Source organism: Hetaerina americana, unplaced genomic scaffold (assembly GCF_022747635.1).
Source record: "Hetaerina americana unplaced genomic scaffold, ioHetAmer1.1.p SCAF_67, whole genome shotgun sequence".
In the NCBI taxonomy this organism is placed as follows: Eukaryota; Metazoa; Arthropoda; class Insecta; order Odonata; family Calopterygidae; genus Hetaerina; species Hetaerina americana.
Genome location: NW_027287283.1, coordinates 421779 through 435986, shown reverse-complemented (window position 1 = coordinate 435986; position 14208 = coordinate 421779). Strand labels below are relative to the sequence as shown.

At 40.9% G+C, this 14208-nt stretch overlaps 1 long non-coding RNA gene across 1 annotated transcript in view; it reads left to right on the top strand.

Annotated features, from left to right (window-relative positions):
* Positions 1-14208, top strand: part of LOC139696079 (uncharacterized) — a 229773-nt gene that overhangs the window by 985 nt on the left and 214580 nt on the right. The window lies entirely within an intron of this gene.

Sequence of the window (14208 nt, the reverse complement as noted above, 5' to 3'; positions counted from 1 at the left end):
GCATTTCGCCCGAGCGACGCCGCGGCGCGAGGGATATTTGATCGAGGGGTTTGCCAACAAATCGGGAGAGAAATACGCGTGGCGTTCGACGTGTTTGCGAATGACATGCTTGGTCACGAAAAAGGAATCCCCGCAGATTTGTGTCTCAGGTCAATTTAGCTGTAAATTCATGACAGTTCTGAATTCCATCGTCAACATTGCCCTTGTTAAATTTCCAAAATTAACCATTATTCATATTCATCGCGTCTTTGTCGATTACCATTTCAACCATTAATATGAGGAATGTCACTCACTGACTGGAGAGGAGGAATGGGGTTTAATTTATAATACGACATTTGCTTTTGTTCATTACGTTTATATAAATAATCAGTGTCTTCATCTTGGCTTGCATGCACGTCATTTCACAAGCCGAAAGGTGATTTTTTTGAAGCTAAAATTACGCTTATGCATTGATTTGAAAAACGAATCCGCACGCTAGAGTTATCTTTCTGCATTTTGTTTGGCGGATGTTATTAGTCTGATTTTGGTCCGGTAAAATTTTAAAGAAACAAGCCGAGGAAAGTCTGTCGGGCCTCCGCATTCGGTCATTAAGGATTTCGTCGGCGTCAAATTTTGTTCGCGTTAAATTGTAAACGTTTACCGCTCGGATGATTAAGCCTTTCAAATTGAGAAAGTATGCAAAAAGGCACCTGAAGTAATTTGCCTAATTCACGCGCTCGGGACCGCGAGGGAGGCCGACACATTTCGCGAAGGGTCGTGGTCGGTCGCTGGGAAATGATGGGGGAGGGAGAGGGGGGGGGTTGGTGGCGGGGGATGGAGAAGGGTGGGATGGGCGACGGCCTTCGATGGCGTCCCCAAAACATATTGTTCTCAAATTTGATACTTAAACTGTAAATTCTGACTCCCTTATCCCTCATTCATTATCATGGCGGGACCATTCCGGGCGGCGGCTTTTATGGGCCGATGTCCAGCATCGGACGGCCACAAATGTGGACATTTCCCACACGCTCACAGGGGCCCACACGAGAGAGAGAGAGACTCGCACACACCCACCCCAGTTAACACCCACACACCGCCCGGCACGTCCACACGACGGGGGCTGACGGGAAGAATGGGGTTTGGACGCTCCCCGCCCCGCCCTCCTCCCGCCCCCGGGGTTCTCCACCTCACTAACCTCCACACACACACACACACACACACACACCCCTCCCCTCTCACATGCATGCAAGGCTTCCCCCCACCCACTTCCCTTTCTCCAACCCCGCTTCCCCCACCCACTTCCCTTTCGCCATCCCCGTTGCACTGGCATTAGCCCTCCCCGCAGAAATGCAACGACGGATTTGCGCCCATCCCGAAGGATGGAGGACTATACTTGCATAATCTCCCCGCGACCCAAAATAAAAGGAACTTTTTCGGGCCGGAGCCGCCTCATCCGCGCGGGGATGTTTTTTATCCATTTTTTATAAACAACACGCCCGCCTCTCCTTCTCCCCCTCTTCCATGCCCTTTGGCCTCCCACGCCTCCGACTCCACCCCTTCCTCGACCTCTCCCTCCGGGCAATCGAACCCGGCACCTTCGATGCCTTGGGACCTTTTCCTCTTCTTGTATCGGGTTTAACGACCCGTCCGTTTCCCCGATTAATTTGGCACACGTAGTGGACGCCTAAAATGAATTCCTAATCAGGTGAGGGTCGAGGAATTTCCCTGGCGACTTCACCCGGCTGTCCTTTATGATTGTACCAGTCTTCAGGAAGGGTTGCGGGCGTCTTTTGATAATTAAAACTTTCTTTGAAATTTTTCTCATTTTTTCAAGCATAAGTGCTCAGTTTGTAAAATGTTAAAAGCATACATTTTTGAAAAGTTTTATGTCGGTGTAAAGCCGCCGGAATACTTGGAAATCATGACGCTATCACTTTTCTATATATTTCTTAGATATGACACTAGTCCGTTTGAGGTTAAATCGTCAATATATTTGAATTATCATCAGGAACATTATAGGATAGAGCGATTGAAATATACGTGGTCAAAAATTCATGGTTTAGTAATTGAAGATATGAAGGAAAACCTAATGCTACGCCTAAATGGTCTGATTTTGAATCTTCCTAATCATGCTTTTAATGTGAAATACCATCTTGTGCAATATTTTCTTTCGATCATTTTCATTTCATTTGTCATGGGAGATAACTGATTAGTGCGCTGAGAGAGAAAGAAATGAATTCCGACCATTTCAATCCGGCTTCGATGTAGGTAACGCCACTGTCTAGCATTATATTTTATTTTGAGTATCAACTTTGAAATGCCATTTTATTTTGCAGATTTCGATATTGAGAGGATTACTCAGCATTTCGGATTATTTGTAGCCCTTTCAGGACTGCCTCGTTGAAAGAAGTTTTTAATTTTTAATTATTCGACGAAGATACGCTAACAAAATGAAAACAACAAGGAATCATAATTATTAATCCGCATTTCAGTCAATGTCCCAAAGAACGCATTCTTTCTTGTTTTCACTAGTGAAATCCCTCGCGGTCAATTTTCATTTTTATCGCATCCTTTGAAGAACCCCCAAAATCAATCGTTCCACTAATTGTGGCTCTCGTTGATGGTCCTAGGCTCAATTGAATGCTCTGTCAATGCGAATGCCTAAAGTATGAATGGCCATGCACCCGAGTGAATCATATCATCGAGGTGATCAGTTACCTGCTTCCCTCGCCGAGGGTCCGGATCCTAGCGTGGGGCGGAAGCCGATATTTGGGCTCCAATCCGGTGGCCCCTTGGGTTCCACGAGAAGAGGGCGGTTGCCCGTAGAATGGGACCCGTTATCTTGTGGGCGCCTTGGCGACATTCGTAGCCCGAGTGGGCCGGCGCAGACCTCGGATTTCCCTCCACTCTCCCCAAAATCCCACCTGTCTCCAAATTACTCACCGTTGGGGCAAATTGCCTCAGCCGTCGGTCGCCTCCTCGGAATTAATCATCGCCATCAACGATCATCAACCCCGGCGCACCAATCCTCTCCGCTCTCCTCTGCGCTGGCCTTTCGGTGCGCTAATATTGCCTCTCCTTCTATTTATTGGCTCTCCGATCTTCCGTACTCGCTGGCTGCATCTCGTCGGAATCACACTCCTAAGCTCCCCCCGTTAATTTATGAGCGGCATATTTTCAGGCGGTCTATCTTGTCCAAAAAAATGCCCTCCGGACATATTTTTGCGTTTACATTTTTTTGGTTAGTTTCTTCATCCACTCACTCTTGTAGTAGATACTCCTCATAGGCCATGCATTTGATCTTTCTTCCGTGAGTAGCCCCCGTTCTATTTCTTCTCATCTCTTTCATCACTAGCAACTCTTCGTGTCTCTCGTCTATGTAGGAGCGAACTTCAAATTTTCGTTGAAAAATTTCCAGATTCTTTTTGACTTCATGTCGAAAAACTTCATGTTTTGCCCTGTTCATTTGATTATATCGTCTTACGTTTTGCGATCGCGGTGTAACTAATTTCGAAGCAACCATCATTTGACGCGATCCCACTAGCTGTTGATTGCGGACTTGTATATTATTTCGCCTTCTGCCCTTCCCAAGCCCACTCCTTGGTTTTGCTTCTCATTGTGTTAAGGCCTAATATTGTATCACAAAGACGTGCTCATGATTAGGAAGACCTCTAGTTCAGAAGGTCTTATATTTGGGAAAATGGAATTAAAAATGAATCCCTCCCTGCATTCAAAGACGTCAGTGAACCCGTTATTGTGGTTCGCAAGGGAATCCCTTTGGTAAATTTTATAAAATTAGGGTTAGTATTTGCTCTTAGAATCATACGTACCTATCGATGCGTGAGTTTAAAATCTTGCCTGCTCCTGTTGTAACTCTAGGATTTGATACGAAGTAAATATGTTGTATGAATCATTCTATAAGCATTATCCAAAATTATTTCATCACTGTAAGGCGTCAAAAATACTTTCTATAATTCGCTTTACTATAAAGAAGTGGGTTTCAAAGACAATAAAATCTTCTATTACACATGAATAAAACCCAGCAGTAGGTAGCGTGCATGGCTTGACATACCCTGAGCATTGAATTCTTGTGCCGTGGAAAATAGTCTGATTTCGAAAATCTGTTGGCTTTGGGGAGCTTACATTTTCTAGGGATGGCACTTTTTCGCGGAGGAAAATAAAATTTTCTATAATTTTTTTGTTTGAAAATATTTGACAAAGAATATTATTGGTCTGACCATTGAGGTAGATATGTAATAAATACAAATTGTGCCGTTGAATTTGGAATAATGTACGCGATATTTGGCGCTATTTTACAAAGAAAAACCTCCAACTAAAATAAAGTATATGACAGGGTCAAAAACATTTTGCAACAACGAGTAATATATCTTCTTTTTATCAATCTATCTCGTTATAATCCTTGGGGGGGGGGGGGGTGCCGCGCTCTCATGAAGTACGTTTATTGAGAGATCAATCATCAATATAAAAGGAATAGTTCTTTCGTTATGCTGAAATAAAACGTAGTAATGCCTATTGGAGTATAAATATTGATATTTTAAGTCATCTCCTCCGTCTGAGAAATGAAGCCTTTGAATTCGTCAGAAAAGTAAGCTATTTCCAGTTTCCTGTTCTGACGGAATGGGATGTAGAGCCACATATGAGAACAAGGTCAGACGTCTAGCTTTTTGTCCGACAGCAAACCGAGATTTTAGGGTTATCTATTTCATTTCACTGCGTTCCTAGACTTATGTAGTGAACACGCGCCCAGCGTAAAAACTTTTTTACGATCTCCTTTGTGAAGAATTTTACGGCGGCGTCGGAGAAAATTCACCATCTTCGAATTACCTTTTGGGTGTAAACATTAACTATACCGACTTCTATGCATGCTCATATAAAAATTGAATCATGGGCTCCGTTTTTTGCAATGCAGGCTAGTGCAGCTATCCTTAGCGTACTCCATGTTAGCGCGATACTAGGTAGTTTTCCAGATGAATAAATATTTTTGTTAAAATAATATATTCATATAATAAGTTGGATAAAGCCCCGTGAAGTAACTGGTTCCTTTTTTAATGAATTATATATTTCAAATATTATAAATTCAGGAGTTCTTTAAGTGCATACAACTTTCATTAATTTAAAATTAACTTGCAGAGTTGTATGATGGCCCCTTGTTTACATATTGGGTGTATCAAAATGGGAGCCACTAGTTGACCGTAGTTTTAAACACAGGTTAGAGTCATTGCGTGAATTTGAGGCATGTTACTTATCTGAGGGTGCTAAGGACATATTATAGGGCCCCACTTGCTTACTTTGGTAGATCAGATCACCTACAGGTACATTAAATCAGGCAGATTTATTGTAGAAGGGAGAGATTTAAAATGTCGCTTTTTCCTCGTACCATTCGAGATCAAAATAGACATGACTGCAATCGCTTAGGAGATATTTAGAATTGATAGTCTACACATATTGTATATATTTATCGATATCCTGCATGTTTCTTCCTGCGTGTTATTCACTTTATTTTATAGACCCACCTATTTAATAGTTCTACGGCATGATTTTTATATACATATCCTAATTTTAGTATTGTTGCATGTTGGTACTTCCTTTCGTGTGATTAAAATGTATCGAGTAGAGTGTATCGAATATGATTTGGTTTTGCATTTAGTTTTATTCTGTTTTAAGGGTGGTTACCTAACATCCCCCGCCACACGCCCCCATGGCGGCTTGCTGGGTATTATCCCACGTAGAAAATATATGCTCGAATGTATTTGGCACAACAAATGCGATTCCAATACGTTTCTGAACCTCTGGAAGATGTAACAGCGACTTACGTGTTTGCATTTAAGTAATTTGTGCAAAGAGGAAAAATGTCTTCCCGTCGGATAAAGCCAAAGAAGGGTTCGCCCCGACGTGAAAAACCGCCCGCCAATAAAGGCGTTGACGCGGCGGCCCGCGAGCCGTGCGACTCCGCACCGAAGAATCACGGCCCCCGGGAAGTTCAAGCGTGCAGCGTTCCGGATAATTTTCGGGGAGAACACATCCGGGGGGGTGTGGTGCGAACGGATAATCGCAAACAGGGATCATTTTGCCGTTAATATCGTTGGAAACCGTCTCAAAACGTGAAATTACTCTCTCAGTGAAAACTTACTTCTTTATCTATTTTGTATTGACTCCCCAAAATCATTGGTACGAGGTCGTACTATTGGCTACGGCGTCATTGCAGAGAGAGAATATCGACAGGGATTAATCTTGATGACTTAAAATGCACATTTATTATTCGATATTCGTGTGTTCTATAAAGTAAACATGAGCAAAAGAAATAATTTGAAATAGAACCTATGTAAGAGCGAGATTGATTAAATTTTAAAACAATGCCGTTTTACAGTTGTAGATAAATATATTGAATATAGACATTAACTCACATGGGTGTAGCATAGAATTTTTGACTGAATGTAAAGTAGTAATACTATATTTAGTCCGTTCTTATTTTTTCAAACAGGGATTCGTTTCGTAAATGTTTTATTTCGCGCTATTGCTGCTGGGTCGCTCTTTCGATTTAGCGGAAGGTTTTCTAAAAATTAATTATATTTTACACTGGTAACATCAAAGTTGATTTCAGTCTGGATGTTTCTAGAACTATTGTAATGATTGATGAAATATCTGAGCGTGGCAGCATAAAAATAGAAATAAACATTAAGGAAATGGAAAAAATACCCATGAGATTTATAATTATGCAATTGCACCATGCCAATATTTCTTTATTGAGAAGGAAAACAATTTCATTTTAACAAGTCGATGATCATTTAATCAAAATTACGTGATAATTACCTGATAAACATATACAATTATATCCACCGCAAATATAACGTACTGAATAGATTCTGGAACTTTGCACGCTGCCGTGAGCCTTTTTTTTAGGTTTATTTTATGTTATTTAGCAATATCCTTCAAGGTCCATCAATGAATTATGTCCTCTAATTCAGAAGCAAAAATTTAATCATAGATTTTATTTTATAAAGTGTATTACTCTTCGCCTTCGTTTAATTCATTAAAATGCTTTCGATCAGGAAGATGTTTAAATGTGATGCTCGTTCGGTTAACTGCAGACGCGCATATATACAAATGGCGGGGAAAACACAGGTCCATTCTTTGAGAAAGCCACGATAAATTCTTCCCTCGGCTTATCTCATGCGATCGCCTTAAATACTCTCTGCGATCCACTGCTTTGCCCCTCCTGCGTCACCCTAAGGGTTTAAGCCTTAACGGGCCCAGGGCACGTCGCGTCGGCGTCCCACGAGGCTCCAAATGGGCTTCGATTGGGACCGAGCCAATCGTCTCTATAATTTAAGTACAGTGTTTTTTTTTCGCTGAAAACAGGAAAGGAGAGCCAGAGAGTAAAGGAACATTATCGCCACAGTGAATCTATGAAATTTCAAAAGTCTTTTGATAACTTCCTCTTTTTTAAGTGGCCGAGTATTTGCCACGTAAAAACACGAAATGCGTGCTGCTAATGAGAATTTTTAAATTCTAAATCATTTCTGGCGGTGTGGTTCGACACGGGCTTTCAGAAATAACCGATGGGGTTCGAAGAGCCCTTCAGAAATGTGGAATCGCCTGCGCTCTAAGCCTCTTATCTCACCCCCCCCCCCGGTTGGGGAGACAGCCTAGGCACGCTCCTCACTCCTTTCAAAAGTGAATAAGAACCGAAATGATGGAAATTTTAAGAAAGAAGGAAATGTTATGAAAATTAAATTATCTCACATTTTTATCTCTTTGAGAATTACCGACCATTTGATTGGCCGATAAATGAAACTCGAGCCCGTGAATATATGGTTTCGAGTTTTCGGAACCACGAAAAATGCGGCGCATATGAGGCAACGGGCGTGGTGGCCGTTGCCAGGGCAATGGTGGACCCGGGTTAAGCGGTTACACGTTCGCCGCTTCAAAGGGTTTTAATATTGCACACATATGCTCTGCCTGAGTTACTCCTTTGATGAGGTCATTCCTGCATAGACATGTTCCAAACTAGAATCATCCTCGCAATTACATGGAATCTCGTCCAACGCATCGCTTTAACCGCGTGATTTTTCTAAGCCTATCGAAAATAAAGCCACAAGACGAGCATTAGGAATGTAATGACTCATTTTTATGTCGAAATAAATCGAGCATAACCCCGCAATCAATGACGGATTCATATTAGTGACCTGGCGCAACACCAATGATATTTGATCGCGGTGAAAAATTAATGCAGTTCTACGCGGTAGTTTGAGGACACAGGTTATCTTTTTGGGTCCCCTCATGCACCCGCCAAGGACTGTAAATTGCGTCAGGTACGAGGGTCATCCGGAAAGTAGTACCCGTTCGTGAAATAGACACAAAAGTAAATATTAACAAACATAAAAAATTTTATTTGAAAGAGGATACTTTAAACTACTTCTCAACATAATCTCCAAGCAAATTAAGGCATTTGTCATAACGTGTGACAAGTTTCTGTATTCCTGCTGCATAGTCCTTCGCCGCCAGCTCATTGAGATACGCGAGGGACCCATCTTGCACAAATTTTTGCATAATGCAGATGGTGTTTAACAATTTCATGAACAATTGTTCGAGAAACATTGGGAAAATGCTCACAGATGTCATCAATTGTGACGCGCCGATCGTTCCTCACGAATTCGTCAACTGAGCTCACCAGTTGGTCTGTAATGACAGACGGTCTCTCCGAACGCTCATCGTCGTGTGTGTTCCCCCTCCCCATGTTGAAGTTGCGACACCACCGCCGAACAGACGACTCGTCCATTACATTGTCTCCATACACCTCCTTTAATTGGCGATGAATATCACATGGGCGAACGTTTCTTGCATTGAGGAATTTAATCACTGCCCTCACTTCACAACTGGCGGCGTTCTCAATTTTTTTAAACATTGTAAACAATCACAGAAACAACACAGGCAATGCTAGCGTCACGCAACTTGGCTCAGAGAAGGCAGACAAGCCACTGAAGCTATCTGACCTCGTCCAGCGGCTACTCGCGTCGTCAGCACTTCATGCGGCACGAACGGGTACTACTTTCCGGATGACCCTCGTATATTTATAAGTCTGCATCGTTAAATTAACTGTTGAGGGTTTATTCATTTTTCGTCGTTGCCGGAGATAAATTGTGTCTCCCCTTCAATTTTACCGCTCCGTATTGCTGATTTGTGGATCCTCCCACGAATGTACATACAGGGTTCGTCCGGAAAATAAGTGTACTGAGCTCAGGAAAAAAAATTTATTACACTTTTACATATCTTAAGCTAATATTCCTCAAAATAGGACCCTTGTGAGTCGATACACTTGTTCCAGCGGCGTTCCCATTCCTGGAACGCTCCCGCGAAGGCATCATCGGGAACCTCTCGAAGACACGTCGTCACGGCCTCCTTGACGGCGTCCAAAGTCCCGTATCGCGTTCCTTTCAAACTCCTCTTTATCTTCGGGAACAGAAAGAAGTCCGCCGTGCTTGGCCAAGAAGTCCGACACGACAAGCGCGGTGTGAGACGGCGCATTGTCGTGATGCAGCCGTCAGATGTTTTTGATCGCTGGCCGGACGCGGGCGACTCGTTTTCGAAGCCTGTCGAGCACTTGGACGTAAAATGCAGCATTTACAGTTTGTAGTTCAGGTACAAATTCGTAGTGGACGACTCCCCTTTTGTCAAAAAAGACAAAAAAATCAGTACACTTATTTTCCGGACGATCCCTGTATAGTATATGGGTTTGTTTGCACTTTCTTTATCCATTCAAACAGATAATAGTGTTGGAATAAAAATGTGTATGTATGAAATTCTTTCAAATGTGACCAAAACTTATGGAAGTGTTCTACCTCCCTTTGTTTCGGTTTAGAATGTTATCGCGAAATGAAAGAGTGCTGAATTTGTAGTCCGCTAGTCGAGCGATCGGGTTTGCACGAATGCGATTCGAGGTTCGCAGACTAACTTGATCGGGCCTTCGGCACGCGCTCTCAGAATGCAGTTTCCAGTTACGACCTACAGAGAAGTATTTTTTGGTAAAATTAATGTGGAAAAAATGTCGAAAGTGACAGATTGTTAAGATAATCGTAGGTGAGTGAAACGACTTCATTTTCGCAATATGTGAAAACGTTCCTTCACTGAAACGCACTATATAGTATTTTTTTAAAAGAATTAAATGCAACTATAATGCTGTACCAAATAATAAAAATCCTGCTCAAATCTCTTCAGTCATTATTTGCTAGAAAAGTTATTGCAGATAAAAAATTAATCATCATAAGGGAAGTACTAGGAGAAGTTGGACAAGGTTAAAGCCACTTTATGACTTCAAGCCACCACTATGGTGTGTGGCAGGGGGTGAATACACACCACAATACGTTTTGCCCGAACATGACACTACCGCGGACGGAAAATGTTATTCTGATCCATATAATTCGTGAAAAAAACGACATTTTAAATCTATTTGTTCTGCACTTAATCCCTCTAATTTTATCAACATTTAATCCTTTCTGAAGGCTTTAGAAATATTTTTAAAGAGTACATTTAATCTAGTTATGTTAACTGGATAACTAATGGTAATGAAAAAATACTTGCCTTATGCGGATGAATGGCGTTGCTTTACTTAGGCGTTAACTTAGAGCTCAAATCTGTTTTAACATGTAAGGGATCATCTGCAAGCGTTTCCATTGCTTTTTATTCTCTTGTATTTCTTCTGAAATGCATTTTAAATAAGGCAATACATTTTCTATATTTTGAGAGATTTTCTCCATGAAAAACCAATAGCAACCAGCTCGTTCTTCTGGTGTATGATTTCATTAGTATCAACAAAAATGCAATTCAAATTATAATAACGCGTCGCAGAATTGACCTCATGAGGTTCGCAGCAACATCTCCTCCCCTTTTTGCAAAGCCCTTCGCTCTTGAGCGACTCATTGTGGCAAAAGAAAAGCGCTAACCCTAAGAGACGTGGTTGGAGGCGGGGGAGCCTCCAAGGGATCGTGGAGCCGAACGGAGTTCTACGAGGGAAAGAGGCTGGATTTATAACCAATGTGTTTACAACACTTGAGTGGTGTAAATTTACATGCCATTTAAATATATACATTACCTTAAATTTGCTCCATTTCGCTGCGGTAAAGTCTTAAAAATAAGTGATTTTTGGAAAATCTCTCTCTCTCGCCAATTTCTTCCACACTGTGTTATCTCTGCTAACTTCTTTCACCTCTGTCATGTTTACACACACTTTCAAGCACCGACTTCTTTCCCGATACTTTTTATGTTCCTCGTCTTAATAACCTCTTGGGTCGCATCACTACGTATCTCGATTTATCTCGGTCCTCGTTCAAATCGTTTACTCTTCTTTCAGTTCGTTCGATTCGACTCTGCTCCATTCTCAACCAACAATTCTTTCATAATTGTCTATTATCGGGGTATCCCATCGAAATTATTCCTTAAATCAATCAATACTCATCAACGAAATCATTTGCTTGCGTTTATCCTAACTAAAACTCCTCGAGTATCCCAGGAATAACTTATTTTTGTCGAAATTTATCGTTGTCCTGCCGTGCCAAAGTTTCGTTTCGATACAGTTTTCTGTTGAGGAATACACTTTGATGCGTTTCTTTCGGATTCTTTAGACAAACATAATTTTTTTTTCAAATAAACACCCCACGTACTATTAGCAACTCTTGTGATTGTTAATCTCTTCGTCTTTTTGACGACGTGTTGCAGGAATACTTCGAAAATATGGCAAAATGAAACCTTTTTTAATTATTTCGTCCATCACACTCACTGTATAATAATTCTTCCTATTGTTCATGTTTTCACTCTATTTTTCAGCTTTATAACCAAGCTTCTATCTAAAATCTGATCTGTAAAAAAAATATTTTAACAACATGAATATTTGGTTGGGAGCGGAATACCTTGGAAACCTGTCGGTGATTTTCATGTTCATTTGCATTTACTGGTTGAATCCTTCAATCGCTTATCTGCGTCATCACATTCCGTTTCCGAGTTTGTCTCCATCCTCGGTAGGGCAAGCGTCTTGTCACCGCTTCCCACCGGAGCGTGCCGTGTGTTCGGTGTAACACACGGTGTAACAAGTACATTACTAAAGACTTCCAGTTCCATAATAGACTCAATTGCTTTGGAGTTCAATCAATTAAATTTCAAGATGGGTTTTCGCTTTTTTTAAAGCCATAATTAGGCTCTTGATGTTATTGGTTTTATTTTCTGTATGATACGTGCCTTGTAACCACGTTTATCCGATAGTGCTAACATAGCTAGTGTAATAACAAAATTGAAATAGGAAAATATAAGTTGGAATAATTTTACTTTTTGTAGTTGAAATGTCTTTAAAAAATTGCAGTTTTTAAGGGTGGATGTCACAATTTCGGGTGGAGGTTAATTTGATGGTTCTCTTAAAACAAACCGGCGTCTAAGATGAGATCAGCGTCTCAACGATCAACGTGAACAGACAGTTAGATTTAGGATGTCATATTTTCCAGGGACGATAGGGGATCACAATAAAATTGTGCGACCGTGGTAGGGTCATGTTCGGGTAAAATTATTCTGGTGTGTATTCACCCCCTGCCACACAGGGGATATACAAATAAAATAATAAAAATAAATAAAAATGAGCGGACCTAAAGCAAACTCTCTTTGCCAAATAATTTCAAAATCTTTGTTTCTCTTCCTTACTAACTACGGCAACCACTTAACTACCTAATTAACTATGGTAGTTAGGAAATACTTAAAAACAAAACATTTATCTCATGATCTTTTAGGATTCTTAGTATCACTGGAAAATCCCAAAGAAATTCAAAAGTCAAACATATCCCGAAACTCAATGTAAGTCTTAAGTATTAAAACATATTTGTTGGGCGAAAATATGATCACGATGAGATGATATTTAACTTGCGGTGGATATAGGGCCAGGGCTGAATACGGAAGCGAAAGTGACGTGATCACATAAGTGATAACAAAAGTTGGGTCCTTGGCGTCAAACTCTGGTATAGTTTTATCGGCGACCATGACAGTGTTTTCAGCAGTCTAGAACGGCGGTAGCCGTGAGGATTCCCTTATTGAAGGAGCCCTTATGAATCGTGGATCTTGGGCTCCTGTCATAACCGACCCTCTATGGTCGTCCGTTTTAGTGTTTCGAAAGTGGACGTGTTTATGCCTTTTTTTGGCCGAAGTTATTTCAGCCAGGGAATGCACTTAAAACTCTCCGCTTATGCATTCAAGTTTGGGGAAACTATCGGGCGAAGAAAAGTTAAGTTCTGAACTTGAGCTCCCTATTAATTCAACTCTCGGTTATTGTTGACTTTTTTACGGCCCTAAAGTTTGAGACACAATCCCTTTCAAATTGCATGAAGGAGCGATAATTCGAGTCGTCTAAGTTTCCAGGTAATAATCAATGGGTATTCAGCGGTTGGTGAGCGCTTGTCAAGTCTCGAGATTTCCTCGTTAATATCGAACTGCGTAGACTATTTTTTCATAACCACTTCAAATGAAAAACTCTCGGAACCCACTTGAAACTAATGCCTACCTAATTAAGCAATGGAGTGCCATTAGCTTTCTTTTCATAACCGGCAGAGAGTTTTCTTTTTCTGAGAAATGTTTTGAGTATGAAATAATTTGTTGGGTGCGCAAGAACATTAAAGCTCTCACTAGGCCATGCAAATAAGACATTCGTGCTTACCTTTATTTTTTAATTCTACTTATATTTTAAAACTTTTGAAGATCATTTCTCATTGAAATCATGAATAAACCATTTTAGTTAAGGAATAGGGTAAGAATATTTTGCATCCGATTTGGACTCCAGTCATTTAATAGTCATTTGCTTCCCTTAAATGCTATCTCATTTAGTTATCAAATCTCGCCATTCAATCTTTAATTAGCGCGGTAAGTGGAAAACTTTTGCACCTATATTAAAACATTCGTCACGGTAAATGTGAAGAATGACGTATTAGTAATCTTAATTGAGTATTCCGAGAGCGACGCGCAATAGCATAAAATTTACGAGTATATTTGAGCGATGGTTGAGGCCGATGCTCCTTTGAAATCCATTTATAACGCACGAAGGCAGAATCAAAGACTTTGCGTTTCCACAGAGAAGAGTTTATTGTGTCGACTAATTTTGCTTCACTGTATGCGTCATCTGGACTGGTTACAGAAAGTATGCACTCATGCATGTATATCGTCAATGGGTGTGCTTGTGAGTCT